The sequence below is a fragment of the Poromitra crassiceps genome (assembly GCF_964638095.1).
Source record: "Poromitra crassiceps genome assembly, chromosome: 14".
Lineage (NCBI taxonomy): Eukaryota > Metazoa > Chordata > Actinopteri > Beryciformes > Melamphaidae > Poromitra > Poromitra crassiceps.
In genome coordinates, this window is record NC_139633.1 from 4,168,929 (window position 1) to 4,183,538 (window position 14,610).

Consider the following 14,610-nt stretch of genomic DNA (forward strand, 5'->3'; position numbering starts at 1 on the left):
CACAGCCCCCTATCAACAAAGAACATAGTAAATATATTTCTCACAGATCAGTACTTGAAATCAGAATAACAGACTTGCCACTCTCCTTGCTGCATGATGTATAATAGTCCCAGTAATTTGGTGTCAGTGTTGATCCGTCCAGCCACTCCCACGTCTGCGTCTGTCTCTGTGTGTAATCCAGACCAATCCAGGAAGCTCCATCCTGATTCATCTTACTGACAGATTACTGCTCCTCTCTGCTCTTTATGGCCACCAGATCTGATCCACTGCTCTGACAGTCCTCTCTGCTGTCTGTCCACATCCTCTCTGCTGTCTGTCCACGTCCTCTCTGCTGTCTGTCCACGTCCTCTCTGCTGTCTGTCCACGTTTTCTTCTCAATAGATTATCAGTAACACCAGCCAAGGAGCTTTGCCATTTTCTTAATCATGGGCACTCTCTGCTCAGGGGTCAGATTACCAACTGTGAACAGTAGTAACTCTTTTTTAATCTCTTCAATCTGCTCATTGTAACTGGTCTGTAACTGGTTTCTTTCTTCAGTCAGATTGTGGTAACTGGTCTGTAACTGGTTTCTCTCTTCAGTCAGATTGTGGTAACTGATGTTGAGTTGGTCTCTCTCCACCGTGACTGAAATATAGTTGATGGACAGGATGATGATAACAGTCACCAGCAGAAGGCTCAGCAGGCCCAGACTCACTGCAGCAGCTCTGAAACACTTTCTGCTTCTCTGGACGGTCAGAAGAGACGTTGGAGTGTTTGATCCTCCTTCCTGTGTAGGTTCAGGCTGCTGGTCTCTCACAGTGTCTACGCTCTCGTAGATCGTCACCGTCCCAATATGTGTAGACATCTTGAGGGATGAGAGAAGAGAACTGAAAACTACACTAATAACTTAATTATCCTTTACTGATGCTGCTGTCAGTCTTTCTTGCTTCAGTGTCCGTTTCTGTCAGTCAGCCAGGTTTCAGCAAGTCACATCAAGGAAGTAACACCAGCAACGCCCCCCCCCCCCCCCACACACACACACACACACAGTTTGACACAGGACACAGGAAATGTGATGTGTTAGCTGCTCAGGGTGTGGCCGCGCCTGGTGTGGGAACTGAAAGTGTTGTTCACTGACTTCTAATGTTTCACTGGTGATCAAGTTAAGATGCTCAAATCTTCATGTTGCTGTTTGGCTGCAGTTTGACAGAACACAACATGAAACAATAGAAACTCATCTTTACCGTCACACAAGGTCTGTCTAGACCGAGGCTAGTGTGGGTGGTGGGAGGGGTGTGTGATCAGTAAGGGGGTGGGGCTAGGGGGATGTGGGTGGTGGGAGGGGTGTGTGATCAGTAAGGGGGTGGGGCTAGGGGGGTGTGGGTGGTGGGAGGGGTGTGTGATCAGTAAGGGGGTGGGGCTAGGGGGATGTGGGTGGTGGGAGGGGTGTGTGATCAGTAAGGGGGTGGGGCTAGGGGGATGTGGGTGGGAGGGGTGTGTGATCAGTAAGGGGGTGGGGCTAGGGGGATGTGGGTGGTGGGAGGGGTGTGTGATCAGTAAGGGGGTGGGGCTAAGGAAAGTGTGCTGTAACTAGGGCTTGGAAGGTCAGAGTTAGAGGGGTGGGTAAGGGGAGTGGTTTAGGGGTAGGGGGAGTGGTTTAGGGGTAAGGGGTAGGACCAGTTTCCACATAGCGTTACACCTAGGCGTACGCCCAGCTGGTTCACTCGGCTCCAGATGTTTCCTTTTTGCCAGGCAGCTGTCTGTCTGTGTGTGTGTGTGTGTGTGTGTGTGTGTGTGTGTGTGTGTGTGTGTGTGTGTGTGTGTGTGTGCATCCGTACTCTGTACCAAGATTCATGTCAAATCAGGAGGAGAGATTCACAATCACTGACTGCAAAGGCAACTTGCGCACACAATAACACCCATCAAGAAAATAGTTTTAAACATTGTTCTACATTGTTAGTGGTTAAAGAAATCTACTGTAGATCTTTTTCTTTTTTCTTTTAGCTTTTATTCCAAATGACTTTAATCCATGGAAATGACCCCTTGGTGGCAAAGTGATCAATTTGAGTCACACTTTATAATAACTTTTATCTATAAGCCATTTACAAGCAGTTAGCTAATGATGAATGAAACATTCATTACTTATTACAGTATGTATTATAGATGTTAGAATCTGATTGGCCCATCATTCGTACTCATATTAGTAAAACATTTATATCTGAATTATAAGCTAGCTAGGAATAAACATATCTTAAGCCATTTGTAAAACATTAGCTGTTGCTGGTAAAATTCACACTTAAGGTCCTTGCACACAGAGTCCGAATTGTTCGCTGCGTTTTTTTAATCCGTCATCCGGGAAAAAAACGTCACGCACAGATACCTTGCCCACTGAGTCCGATGCGTTAATTATCCAATATTCGTTGCGAAGATTCGCAACGAAAAGAAAACTACCGCGATCCTATTGATCCACAACTGGCAGTGTGTCTGTGTGGCTCTCTGTCTCTCTCCCCCCCCCCCCCCCCCCCCCTTCCCCATACACACACACACACACACACACACACACACACACACACACACACACACACACACACACAGCGTCCCGCATTCCAAGCTGGTCTGCAATCACCCGGCACATTCTGTCTTTTAATTCCGAATCTCTGTATTCCTGCTTTGCCATAAAATGCTTTGTGCTGGGAGAGAACTGAATTAACTTCTCAGATGCCATTTTTCACTGTGAATAGCAACACTACGGCAGCTCTGGATGGTCAAACACCTGTCAAAACGATTTCATGGATGCGGAAAAACGCAGAAAATCGAACCTCGTCCGAAAACTTAAATGACGGACATAATTGTCGGACTCGGTGTGTCAATGATGATTGACACAAATGAGGTCGTATTTTTATTTTTTTCGTGCGTCAATTTCGGACGAAAAAACGGACTCTATGTGCAAGGACCTTTAGACCTATGAAAACTTACATAAGTTGTAATAGTGTTAACTGATTATTTTATTTGTGTTTTATAAATGATTTGTTACTATGTTGTAAATAAGATCTACATATATTAATAAATACATAGCTACTCATTCATAAACATGTTGTAGAATATAATCTAAAAGCAACTTATTCCAGTCTACAGTATAAAGGGTTCATGACATAATGTTAGTACCAGCATGGCCTAGAAATGACAGAAACAATGCAGTGACCGACAATTTATTATCCACTTTTATTATACAAATCTTAGCATGACAACATGGCATTCAATAATGACATGTTTAAAACACTGTTAAAATAATATACTTTTGCATACAGTACTGTACATACAGTACTGTATAATATACAATACAGTACATACTGTAACCGCTGCAGACACTTTTAGCAGAGAAAAATAAACTACAAATGAAGAACAATTCCAGCAAATAATATACAATACAGTGGGGTTCCAGCACTACATGCTTGGACCCATAATAACTTGTACATGCGATACAGTTTCATAGCAAAGTGATTTTGGTGGCATTTGGTAATGATGATCCCAACACTACACAGCCCCCTATTAACAAAGAAAGAACATAGTAAATATATTTCTCACAGATCAGTACTTGAAATCAGAATAACAGACTTGCCACTCTCCTTGCTGCATGATGTATAATAGTCCCAGTAATTTGGTGTCAGTGTTGATCCGTCCAGCCACTCCCACGTCTGCGTCTGTCTCTCTGTGTAATGCAGACCAATCCAGGAAGCTCCATCCTGATTCATCTTACTGACAGATTACTGCTCCTCTCTGCTCTTTATGGCCACCAGATCTGATCCACTGCTCTGACAGTCCTCTCTGCTGTCTGTCCACGTCCTCTCTGCTGTCTGTCCACGTCCTCTCTGCTGTCTGTCCACATCCTCTCTGCTGTCTGTCCACGTCCTCTCTGCTGTCTGTCCACGTTTTCTTCTCAATAGATTATCAGTAACACCAGCCAAGGAGCTTTGCCATTTTCTTAAACATGGGCACTCTCTGCTCAGCGGTCAGATTACCAACTGTGATCAGTAGTAACTCTTTTTTAATCTCTTCAGTCACCACATTGTAACTGGTCTGTAACTGGTTTCTTTCTTCAGTCAGATTGTGGTAACTGGTCTGTAACTGGATTCTCTCTTCAGTCAGATTGTGGTAACTGACGTTGAGTTGGTTTCTTTCCAGCACCAAATTCTCTCTCTCCACCGTGATTGAAATATAGTTGATGGACAGGATGATGATAACAGTCACCAGCAGAAGGCTCAGCAGGCCCAGACTCACTGCAACACTGAAACACTTTCTGCTTCTCTGGACGGTCAGAAGAGACGTTGGAGTGTTTGATCCTCCTTCCTGTGTTGGTTCAGGCTGCTGGTCTCTCACAGTGTCTGCGCTCTCGTAGATCTCCACCATCCTCTCCTCTCTCTCTCCTCTCTCCTGTTGGTTTCCTCTGGTAGATCTCACCTTCTTAGTGAGGTCTGGCCTGGCGTAAATATCTGTAGACATCTTGAGGGATGAGAGAACTGAAAACTACACTAATAACTATATGATCCTTTACTGATGCTGCTGTCAGTCTTTCTTGCTGCAGTGTGTCCGTTTCTGTCAGCCAGCCAGGTCTCAGCAAGTCACATCAAGTCACATCAAGTCACATCAAGGATGTAACACCAGCAACACCCACACACACACACAAACACAGTTTGACACAGGAGATGATGTGATGTGGCTCCATCTGGGCCCTTCTTGATCTAACTTCATCTCTCTCTTTCCTTATAAAAAAAAAAAAAAAAAAAACCTAACCAACCTTGTACCACTAACCTAAACTTGTACCACTGTTCCTTCAGAAGTTGTAGTTGTCATAGACTGTGCTCCATAGTTGATTGTTCTATTGCTGACAAAAAATGTGTTATTGTAAGTCGCTTTGGATAAAAGCGTCTGCCAAATGACGTAATGTAATGTAATGTAATGTAATGTGATGTGTTAGCTGCTCAGGTGGTGGCCATGCCTGGTGGTGCAACTGAAAGTGTTGTTCACTGACTTCTAATGTTTCACTGCTCATTAAGTTAAGATGCTCAAATCTTCATGTTGCTGTTTAGCTGCAGTTTGACAGATCACATCATGAAATAATAGAAACTCATCTTTACCACCACACAAGCTCTGTCTAGGCCGAGGCTAGGGGGGTGTGGGTGGTGGGAGGGGTGTGTGATCAGTAAGGGGGTGGGGCTAGGGAAAGTGGGCTGTAACTAGGGATAGGAAGGTCTAGTGTCCTCTAGAGAGAGAGTGGCGTCAGCGGAGGACCAAAATGTGAGACTCATTAGCCAATGAACAGCCAGGAATGGGTCTCGCGCTACTTTTGCATGCTAAAATAAAGCTGATGATAATGTACAATTTGATTCAAGGGGGGAAAAAGCCTTTCAGAGTACAACACAAACTGTCTATTTTGCTGCAACTCGACAGTGCTGCTTAATCCAGGACCTTACTTCCTGGAACTCTTGAGAGTAAAAAACTGGTCCATTGGAGTGAATGGAGATGTCGGGACTCTTCTATCTATCTCTTCTTAACTTTCATTTATTTTGGGGGATTATCTATCCTATACGTCAGGAAACAGTTTGCAGCAGCAAACCACACACACTACTCAGTGGAAAAGTCTATGACATTTAACATGGGGGTTTCACTTAAATGCATAAAATAAGATCTGTGGTTAACACAAGTTTATGGGAAATCCCCCTTCTAAAACCCCATAGACTTTCCACTGAAGCACCAAATTTCTGGATAAAGCCTACACAAATACATCATCCCTGTGGTGCTCTGTTGAAACTCATCTTTACCATCACACGACACGACCAAGGTCTGTGACAACTGCTTTCAGCACCGTAGGTTTGAATGAAGGAACAACATGCTGTGTTTCCCACAGGATTTTTTTCCATACATTTTAAAGTAAAATCCATCAATTTGGTGGTGCACTGTGAGAGACCACTTGAGAGCAAAGTTAAGAGTCTAGATCTATGAATAACAAACATACCTGATTATAAAAAAGATACATAATAACATTATTTCTGATTATTCATGATGAATAATCAGAAATAATGTTTATATTTCTGACATGATAGCACAAATTATGCAGATTAAATTGACCATGCTGTGTGTGTGATACAGCCATGACTTAAAGTCCCTGGAAACCAAAATCCACAAAAACTATTAAATTTAGGGTCTTATGTGAGTAATTGTGTGCATCAGAAAGTAGGAGACATTACTTTCAACCAAAAGCCCCAAAATTTCCACTTCCTCATTGAGGTGCTAAACTGAATGATCTCATCACGTCATAAGATTTGGCCAATCACAGCGCTCGCTCAGTGTCTGTCTGTCTCCCTCCCGCCAGAGCCGTACCCCCCGCTCTGTGTGCCTGACTGCCTGTGTATGCTGCCTGCTCTCTCTCTCTCTCTCTCTCTCTCTCACTGTCACACGCACGCACGCGCGCACACACACACACACACACACACACACACACACACACACTCCATCTCTCTTTCCTTCTCTCTCTCTCCGTTTCCCTTCCTCCCTCTCTCTCTCGCTCTCTCTCTCTCTGTCTCGGGGGAGCTGCAGTCCTGGCTGCATGCACCACAGGGGACACGCCCACACAGTCCGCGGGAGAAAAGAGAGTCTAAAATCGAATTGATTCTCATGACTTTTGTCATGACTGTCAAACCTAAATTCATATACTTTGCGACGTTCATCATCGTTCAAATTTGGCTGGTGGCTTATTAACATGACACATCCTGTGATGTGATGAACTCAAAATGCTAAATAATAAAAAAATATTTCTGGTTTCCAGGGACTTTAAATTGAGGCATGTGCAGCCACTGTGGATTAAATCCAGTGGCTCTGTGCTTGGCGCTTGCTCGTGTCTACTTGCTCTACAAGGCACTGAAGAAAATAAATGAAGCCCCTTTTCCTGAAAGATCTAAAGTTCTGACCTGCCCTGCTTCTACATGTCATCAGATCTCACTGTTTGCTGTCAATCTCACCTGTTGCTTCTGCCCCAATCTGGGAACCCATTCTTCTGGGACAGCCCTGCCTTTTGCCCCGGCTTCCTGTACAGCGTGCCTCTCCTGCCACCGTCACTTCCTTTTCCGCGTCTGTGCTCCACTGTTTACAGTCTGAATAGCAACTTGCACCGTGACTTTGGCGATACTACTAGTCACAACTCACAACAACTACACCTCCAGTAGTTTTCCACTGTTGGTGTTGTGAGACGAGTTGACGTCTTCTATGCGTTTATGAGTTGGAGTTGATCAATCGATACTTTTTGTAGGTGTTTTTGGTCCAGACGACATTTCTGCTCAGACAACTAACTGCTCTGAGACGTCGTTGTGGAACTGTAAACGACAGAACTCCAGGACGTCCCACTCTACTCCAGGACGTCCCACTCTACTCCGGGACGTCCCACTCTACTCCGGGACGTCCCACTCTACTCCGGGCGGAACCCCAGAAATATGTGCCGTCTGTCACAGAGTCTTATTGGGCATCAGACTCTGGGTGCCCAGATTAGATTGTGCAGAAGCTGATCTTTAAAAAATGCATTCAAAATCCCTACAGAGAGTAATTTTCTCACGTGTATAATTGCCTCGATGTTTTTACCCATCACTGCAATCATCTACAGTTACCCACAAAGACAACTGGCACACGGCGCGTGCTAAACCTTTCTGTTTGAACAACACAGTTTACATTAACGATGCCAAACACTAACTGTGCACTAGTGGATATTAAACTTTACTAGGAAGCACAAACTGCTTTGAATTAGAGATCAGGAGATCCTCTTTGGGGAAATTGATTAAAATAAATTCTCCATAGCTTTATTATTTACCATTAGGCCTTTTTGCTAAAAATGTTCAAATCAGTAGCGTTCTTGTTAAATCTATTGCTTGGTGGTATGATGAATATTCTCTACCTCACTAACCATTTGCACACTACATACACCACAGTAGTGTATGTTCAATGTTTTAAGCTGTAGGCGTTATCACAGTCCTGCACTCTATTCATCTGATCCATATGAACTCAGCACCCACAGAAGACCTTTACCACTGCATACATATGCACACATTTGATGCAGCTTGGAAGCATATCATGCAAGATCTGAGTCTGAAATCCATCATGGTGCTTTAATGAGAAGGTCAGTGACCCATATAGATAGTGGAGAATTACATACAAGCTGACAGTAAATCATCCTTGAAGCCTTTTTGTCCTTCAACCCATATCGTGCATACACACAAATTGAACATTTGTCCTCCAGTGTAGAATGTATTTTTTGGTCAACAGCAGCCGAGTGCACCAGCTGGGCGTAAAAAAGTAGGTCTTAACTGTTACGCCGGTCTTAGCTACGCCCGACGTTGTGATTTGAATTTACACCGAGTGCACCAAGCCTGACTTAACATGGTCGTAGCTGCGCCCGGTCTTTAGGCTGCGGACGTGCGCGTTCACGTGAATACGTGCTTGTTGCCAAGCAACACACTTCTCTCGGACGAGCTCGAGTCAGCTGACAGACAGCTCAAACTCAGCTCAAACTTATAGAGTTGTATTCAAAGTATAGAAACGTTCCCACAGCTAATTTTAACAGCGCCAACACAAACAAACAGAAACAAGATGCATGGAATTTGAAATCACAAGTGCAATCAATAATGGATGCGACGGCGGACTGCACACTGCGGGCAGTTGAGGAAGTCAGGAAGAAATGGAAAGATCTTCCGACGCATCAGCTTTTAAAAACCCGCCGACAAGCGGAGGTCCTGCACCCAAAACGTCCAAATTACAGCACATATCGATCGATATTTTTGTAGAAGATTCCCCCGCATCACAGGACTGAACGGCACTGACAGCACAGAGCTGTCAGTCCCGACAGCGCAGATCAAGATGAGACAGCTGTCAGTGAGTACGCCTTGGGTGTAACTTTTACACCTGCTTCATACCAGACGTAAGATTTACACCCAGGCACAAGGCATACAGGGCTTAAGACTACATGGTGCACTAGTCATAAAATTAAGTTAGTCGTAACTTTGAGTTCTACGTCGGACGTAGCGTTACACCTAGGCGTACGCCCAGCTGGTTCACTCGGCTCCAGATGTTTCCTTTTTGCCTGGCAGCTGTCTGCCGGCCTGCATCATGTCTGAAGGAAGCTGGACTGACTGACAACCCTCAAAATCTTCAAGTGACATCACTGATGATGACATCACTCACTGATGACATCACTCACTGATTACATCACTGATGACATCATCACTGATGACATCATCACCGTTTCAACAGCCAAAGTTTGACACTGATGACACCACTGATGAATGAATGAATGAATGAATGCCTGACTCACCCCAAAATGCCTTCTCTTGACCATGCTCTGCGCAGGCTGCGCACGTGGTAAAAAAGGGCACCCTTCTCACAATTAGGCTATCTATAAAAGATAGTTACATACAGTCAGGCCTGGGTAACCAGTGACCACACACTTGAAGAGTTCCCCCTCCTTCCAATTTACACATTAAAAAAGAGGGAGGGGGGTTAAAAATCAAATAGAATAGGTGAAAATAACACATTTATACTGCATACAGAAAGGTTTAAAATGAGTCTGCTACACTCTACAGCCTCTGAAACAGTCATGTTGGCCGTGGATGTGTCTTGCAAAAAAGGTACCAGTGAGACCAAAAGGGCAAGTGCTTGTGCAGCACCTCACCTGGGGTGTATCTGTGCACATCCCTCACAGGATGGATACAATAAGCTAAAAGAACAAGCCTGTCACGTAAACAACGACAAAAAATGAGACGGAGATTTTATACTTTTATACTTTATTTAATTTTTTTAACCAAATGACAAGATCAGGCTCCCCTAACTTACAGATGTATAATCTAGTTACAGATGTATCATCGAAAATGTTTTGGCTAAAGGATTAAATGTGAGTGAGCTTTAATCCACTTCTTCCATGCGTGAAGCATCGTCGTCACCTTCTAGTGGGGGAATCACATCTGGGAGGGAGGCAGGCTCCTCTGTGGGCACGTCGTCCTCATCAATACCCAGTCCCAGTTTGATCATCCTGTAGATGCGGTTGGAGTGGGTCTGTGGGTCGTCCAGGGAGAAGCCTGAGGACAGCAGGGCGGATTCAAACAGCAGGATGACCAGGTCCTTCACGGCCTTGTCGTTCTTGTCGAGGCCGGCCTTCTGCCGGAGCGTCTCCAGGATGGGGTGGTCAGGGTTGATCTCCAGGTGCTTCTTGGCCATCATGTAGCCCATGGTGGAGTTGTCCCTGAGTGCTTGGGCCTTCATGATCCTCTCCATGTTGGCCGTCCAGCCATAAGTGCTCGTCACGATGCAGCAGGGGGAGGACACCAGTCTGTTGGACACGGTCACCTTCTCTACTTTCTTGTCAAGGATATCTTTCATGAGCTTGCAGAGGTTCTCGAACTTGGCCTTGTCCTCCTCCATCTTTTTCTTCTCCTCCTCGTCCTCGGGGAGCTCCAGGCTCTCTTTGGTGACGGAGACTAGGCTCTTGCCGTCAAACTCCTTCAGCTGCTGAACGCAGTACTCGTCAATGGGCTCCGTCATGTACAGGACCTCAAAGCCGCGCTTGCGGACACACTCCACGAAGGCGGAGTTGGCCACCTGATCCTTGCTCTCACCAGTGATGTAGAAGATGGACTTTTGGTTTTCCTTCATGCGGGTGAGATACTCTGTGAGGGAGGTCATCTCGTCTCCAGACTGTGAGCTGTGGTAGCGCAGCAGCTCAGACAGCTTCTTACGGTTCTGAGAGTCCTCATGGATGCCCAGCTTGAGATTCTTGGAGAAGCCGTCATAGAACTTCTTGTAGTTCTCCTTGTCCTCGGCCAGCTCAGTGAAGAGCTCCAGACACTTCTTGACAATATTCTTGCGGATGACCTTGAGGATCTTGCTCTGCTGCAGCATCTCTCTGGAGATGTTGAGGGGCAGGTCCTCAGAGTCAACCACGCCACGCACAAAGTTCAGGTACTCAGGGATGAGCTCCTCACAGCTGTCCATGATGAAGACTCTCCTAACATACAACTTGATGTTGTTCTTCTTTTTCTTGCTCTCAAAGAGGTCGAAGGGCACGTGGCGGGGAATGAAAAGCAAAGCCCTGAATTCGAGCTGGCCCTCCACTGAGAAGTGCTTGACGGCCAAGTGATCCTCCCAGTCATTGGTCTGACTCTTGTAGAACTCTCCATACTCCTCGTTGGTGATGTCATCAGGGTTCCTGGTCCAAATAGGCTTGGTCTTGTTCAGCTCTTCCTGGTCAATGTACTTCTCCTTGATCTTCTTTTTCTTCTTCTTCTCCTTGTCTTTGGAGTCCTCCTCGTCGTCAGAGCCCACATCCTCGATCTTTGGCTTGTCCTCTGCATCATGTTTCTCCTCCTTCTCTGCCTTCTCCTCCTCAGCTTCGTCGTCACTGATCTCCTTGTCGCGCTCCTTCTCCACAAACAGGGTGATGGGGTAACCAATGAACTGGGAGTGCTTCTTAACAACTTCCTTGACCCTCTTCTCCTCAATGTACTCTTTCTGGTCCTCCTTCAGGTGCAGAATGACCTTGGTTCCGCGGCCAATGGACTCCCCGCTGTCCACTTTGACTGTGAATGAGCCTCCGGCAGAGGACTCCCAGGTGTACTGCTCATCATCGTTGTGTTTGGTTATAACGACCAGCTTCTCAGCAACCAGGTAGGCAGAGTAGAAACCCACACCAAACTGACCGATCATAGAGATGTCAGCTCCATCCTGCAGGGCCTCCATGAAGGCCTTGGTGCCAGACTTGGCGATGGTCCCCAGGTTGTTGATCAGGTCGGCTTTGGTCATGCCGATTCCGGTGTCAATGAGGGTCAGGGTGCGCTCGGCTACATTGGGGATGATGGCAATCTTCAGCTCCTTGCCACTTTCCAGCCTGGTGGGGTCTGTCAGGCTTTGATAGCGGATTTTGTCCAAAGCATCAGAAGCATTGGAGATCAATTCCCTGAGGAAGATCTCCTTGTTGGAGTAGAAGGTGTTGATAATCAGGGACATAAGCTGAGCAATCTCTGCCTGGAAGGCAAAGGTCTCAGGCTCCTCCTCTGGGCGCATTTCTTCAGACATCTTGTGTGTTCTGTGGATGTATCTTGAATAAAGCAAGTCACTACTGTGCAGAAGGGCTACCAGTCCTACTGTACTTATAGCCTCTGCAGAGAAGGATTTATGACATCACTGATGATGTCACAATTTCTATGGCATCAGCAGTGATGTCATAAATCACTGATATGACTTGCATAATTTCAGTGATTTATGACATCACTGATGATGTCACAATTTCTATGACATAATAAGCAGCAGCTATGCTGTCATTAATTCATCAGTGATATCACTTGCATAATTTCATGCAGCTCTGATAAATGCCTGCTGAAAAGGGCATTTCTAAACTCCCCGTGTCGTCCATACAAGAGGCCCATCGTCGTTTTTGTTTTATAATCATGGTAGAAGAAGTTGAGGATTTGGATTCCTTCCTGGGCCTCCTGAAGTCGGCTGGAGACAAGCTGGTGGTCGTGGACTTCACAGCCACATGGTGCGGCCCCTGTAAACAGATCGCCCCCCGCTACCATGAAATGTCAGAAAAGGCAGAGAACAAGAATGTGGTTTTCCTGAAGGTGGATGTGGACGAGGCCCAGGATGTGGGCATGCCTACATTCCACTTCTACAAAAACAACCAGAAGGTGGACCAGTTCTCTGGTGCCGACTACGACAGGCTGGTAGAGAAAGTACAAGCTCTGAGGTCATGAAACTAAGCCCCGCCCACCATCCACACATGCACCTTACCTGTATAAAAACCACATGAGAGGGAGAGATCATGGACGTGTTTGGGGAATCAAGGCACTTGTTGAGTAAGGCATAAACAGCCAGCAGGGTCAGTACTCAACACAGCCAGCAGGGTCAGGTCAGCAGGGTCAGCAGGGTCAGTGCACAAACAGTACTCATTGGATGGAGAGCTATATTGCTTCTGCTTGGCATGTTCCAAACAGAGACTGGATATAAAAGGGCATTTCATTTCCACAATTCCCACATTCCCACTAAATGATATCATCAGCCAAACATGAGCACAGCTGTCTTTTATCCAACACCTCGGTGTACCATTACGCCCTGACGTGCAGAGTCATCGTGAGCTTCTCACTCCTAAGTGTTAGCAAGTGTAACACAGACGCAGCTCATTTGTCAAGTGTAGCACAAACATGCTGAACTGAGTCGACTGCAAAAACACATTCATTGCTCAGATTTGCTCCGGTGGCGTGAGATGACTTCAGTAGTGTCTCTCCTTGCTGCTCTGGCCTTTCTGTAGCGCTGTCTGTCACATTTCAGCCCCAGCATCAGTACCAAATATCTCCAGTGACAAGAGTGACTGCAAACCCACTAATTAAAAGTCTTACCGCATCATGCCTACAGTATAGACCCAGCCTGCTGGATGACATTAGTGAAATAGGCTATGAGCAACACACACACACAGCGGTGGAGTCCATCTTTAAGGGACAGACAGACACCGGGGACCTTCTAAAATCATGTTCACCCCGTAGTGCACGTGCGCCCAACGGCCTGCATTATCAAGGGGGGTGACGTCAAGCAAGCCAGGAAGTGGGTTTTGTTGAGTCATTAAAATGCAACTGGGCAGCAACACAGCAAGCTGTGTGTGTGTGTGTGTGTGTGTGTGAGTGTGTGAGTGTGAGTGCGTGCGTGCGTGAGCGCGTGCGTGCGTGCGTGTGTGAGAGTGTGAGTGTGAGTGTGTGTGCTTGTGTGTGTGTGTGGTACAGAAATAAACACAGACACACACAGAAGTCTGTGAGAGCTGGCTCAAGGCCACACATGGACAGATGAAGAAAAGCCAGCATCGTCAGTCCCAGCATGTAATGTGCTGCAGCAACATTTCAGTCCCACAGCCAATGACTCTAACTTTAACAAGACAGAGAGGGGGAAGATCACTTTACAAACAAATGTGTAGTGAAATCTAGATACAGTATACTGTATTATTATTCATTACATTTATATTGCATTACGTCATTTGGCAGATGCTTTTATCCAAAGCGACTTACAATAACACATTTTAGTCAGCAATAGAGAAATCAACTATGCAACAACAGTCCTGTATGACAGCTACAACTTCTGAAGGAATAGTGGTAAAAAAATAAAAAATACATTTTGAGAGAGAGAGAGAGAGAGAGAGAGAGAGAGAGAGAGAAAGATGTTAGTTCAAGAAGGGCCCAGATGGAGCCTGAAAAGGTGTGTTTTTAGTCTTTATTCACAAGGTGGATCCAATAATGACAGAAGAGGAATCCCCCAAAACGGATCATGTATTTACTATGACTTTGAGATGTAAACATCACATGAGATGGAGCAGCAGCTGGACTGTCCTACAGCACTTCTCACAGCAGCACTGAATCATTAGGCCAACATGTCACATCATGGTGGACTAACAGATGAGTGCAATGCCAATACAAGTCTCATGGCACACGGTGTCACTGCTGTAACGTGGGTTCAAATCAAAAGTCTTTCGCATGAAGTGAACGACTTCATTCATCGTTGGAAACTGAGTCAAGTGCGAAGATAATGAACATGAGCCTGATCCCACATAACGCTTTGCTT

At 45.7% G+C, this 14,610-nt stretch overlaps 1 protein-coding gene and 1 pseudogene across 3 annotated transcripts in view; both read right to left on the bottom strand.

Annotated features, from left to right (window-relative positions):
• The window catches only part of frmd5b (FERM domain containing 5b), a gene marked incomplete at both ends in the record, with an annotated part of 118,886 nt that overhangs the window by 60,668 nt on the left and 43,608 nt on the right, over positions 1-14,610 (bottom strand). The window lies entirely within an intron of this gene.
• On the bottom strand, positions 9,919-12,084 carry LOC310789231 (heat shock protein HSP 90-beta pseudogene; annotated as a pseudogene). Its single transcript has one exon. The product of its transcript is annotated as a heat shock protein HSP 90-beta pseudogene (transcript).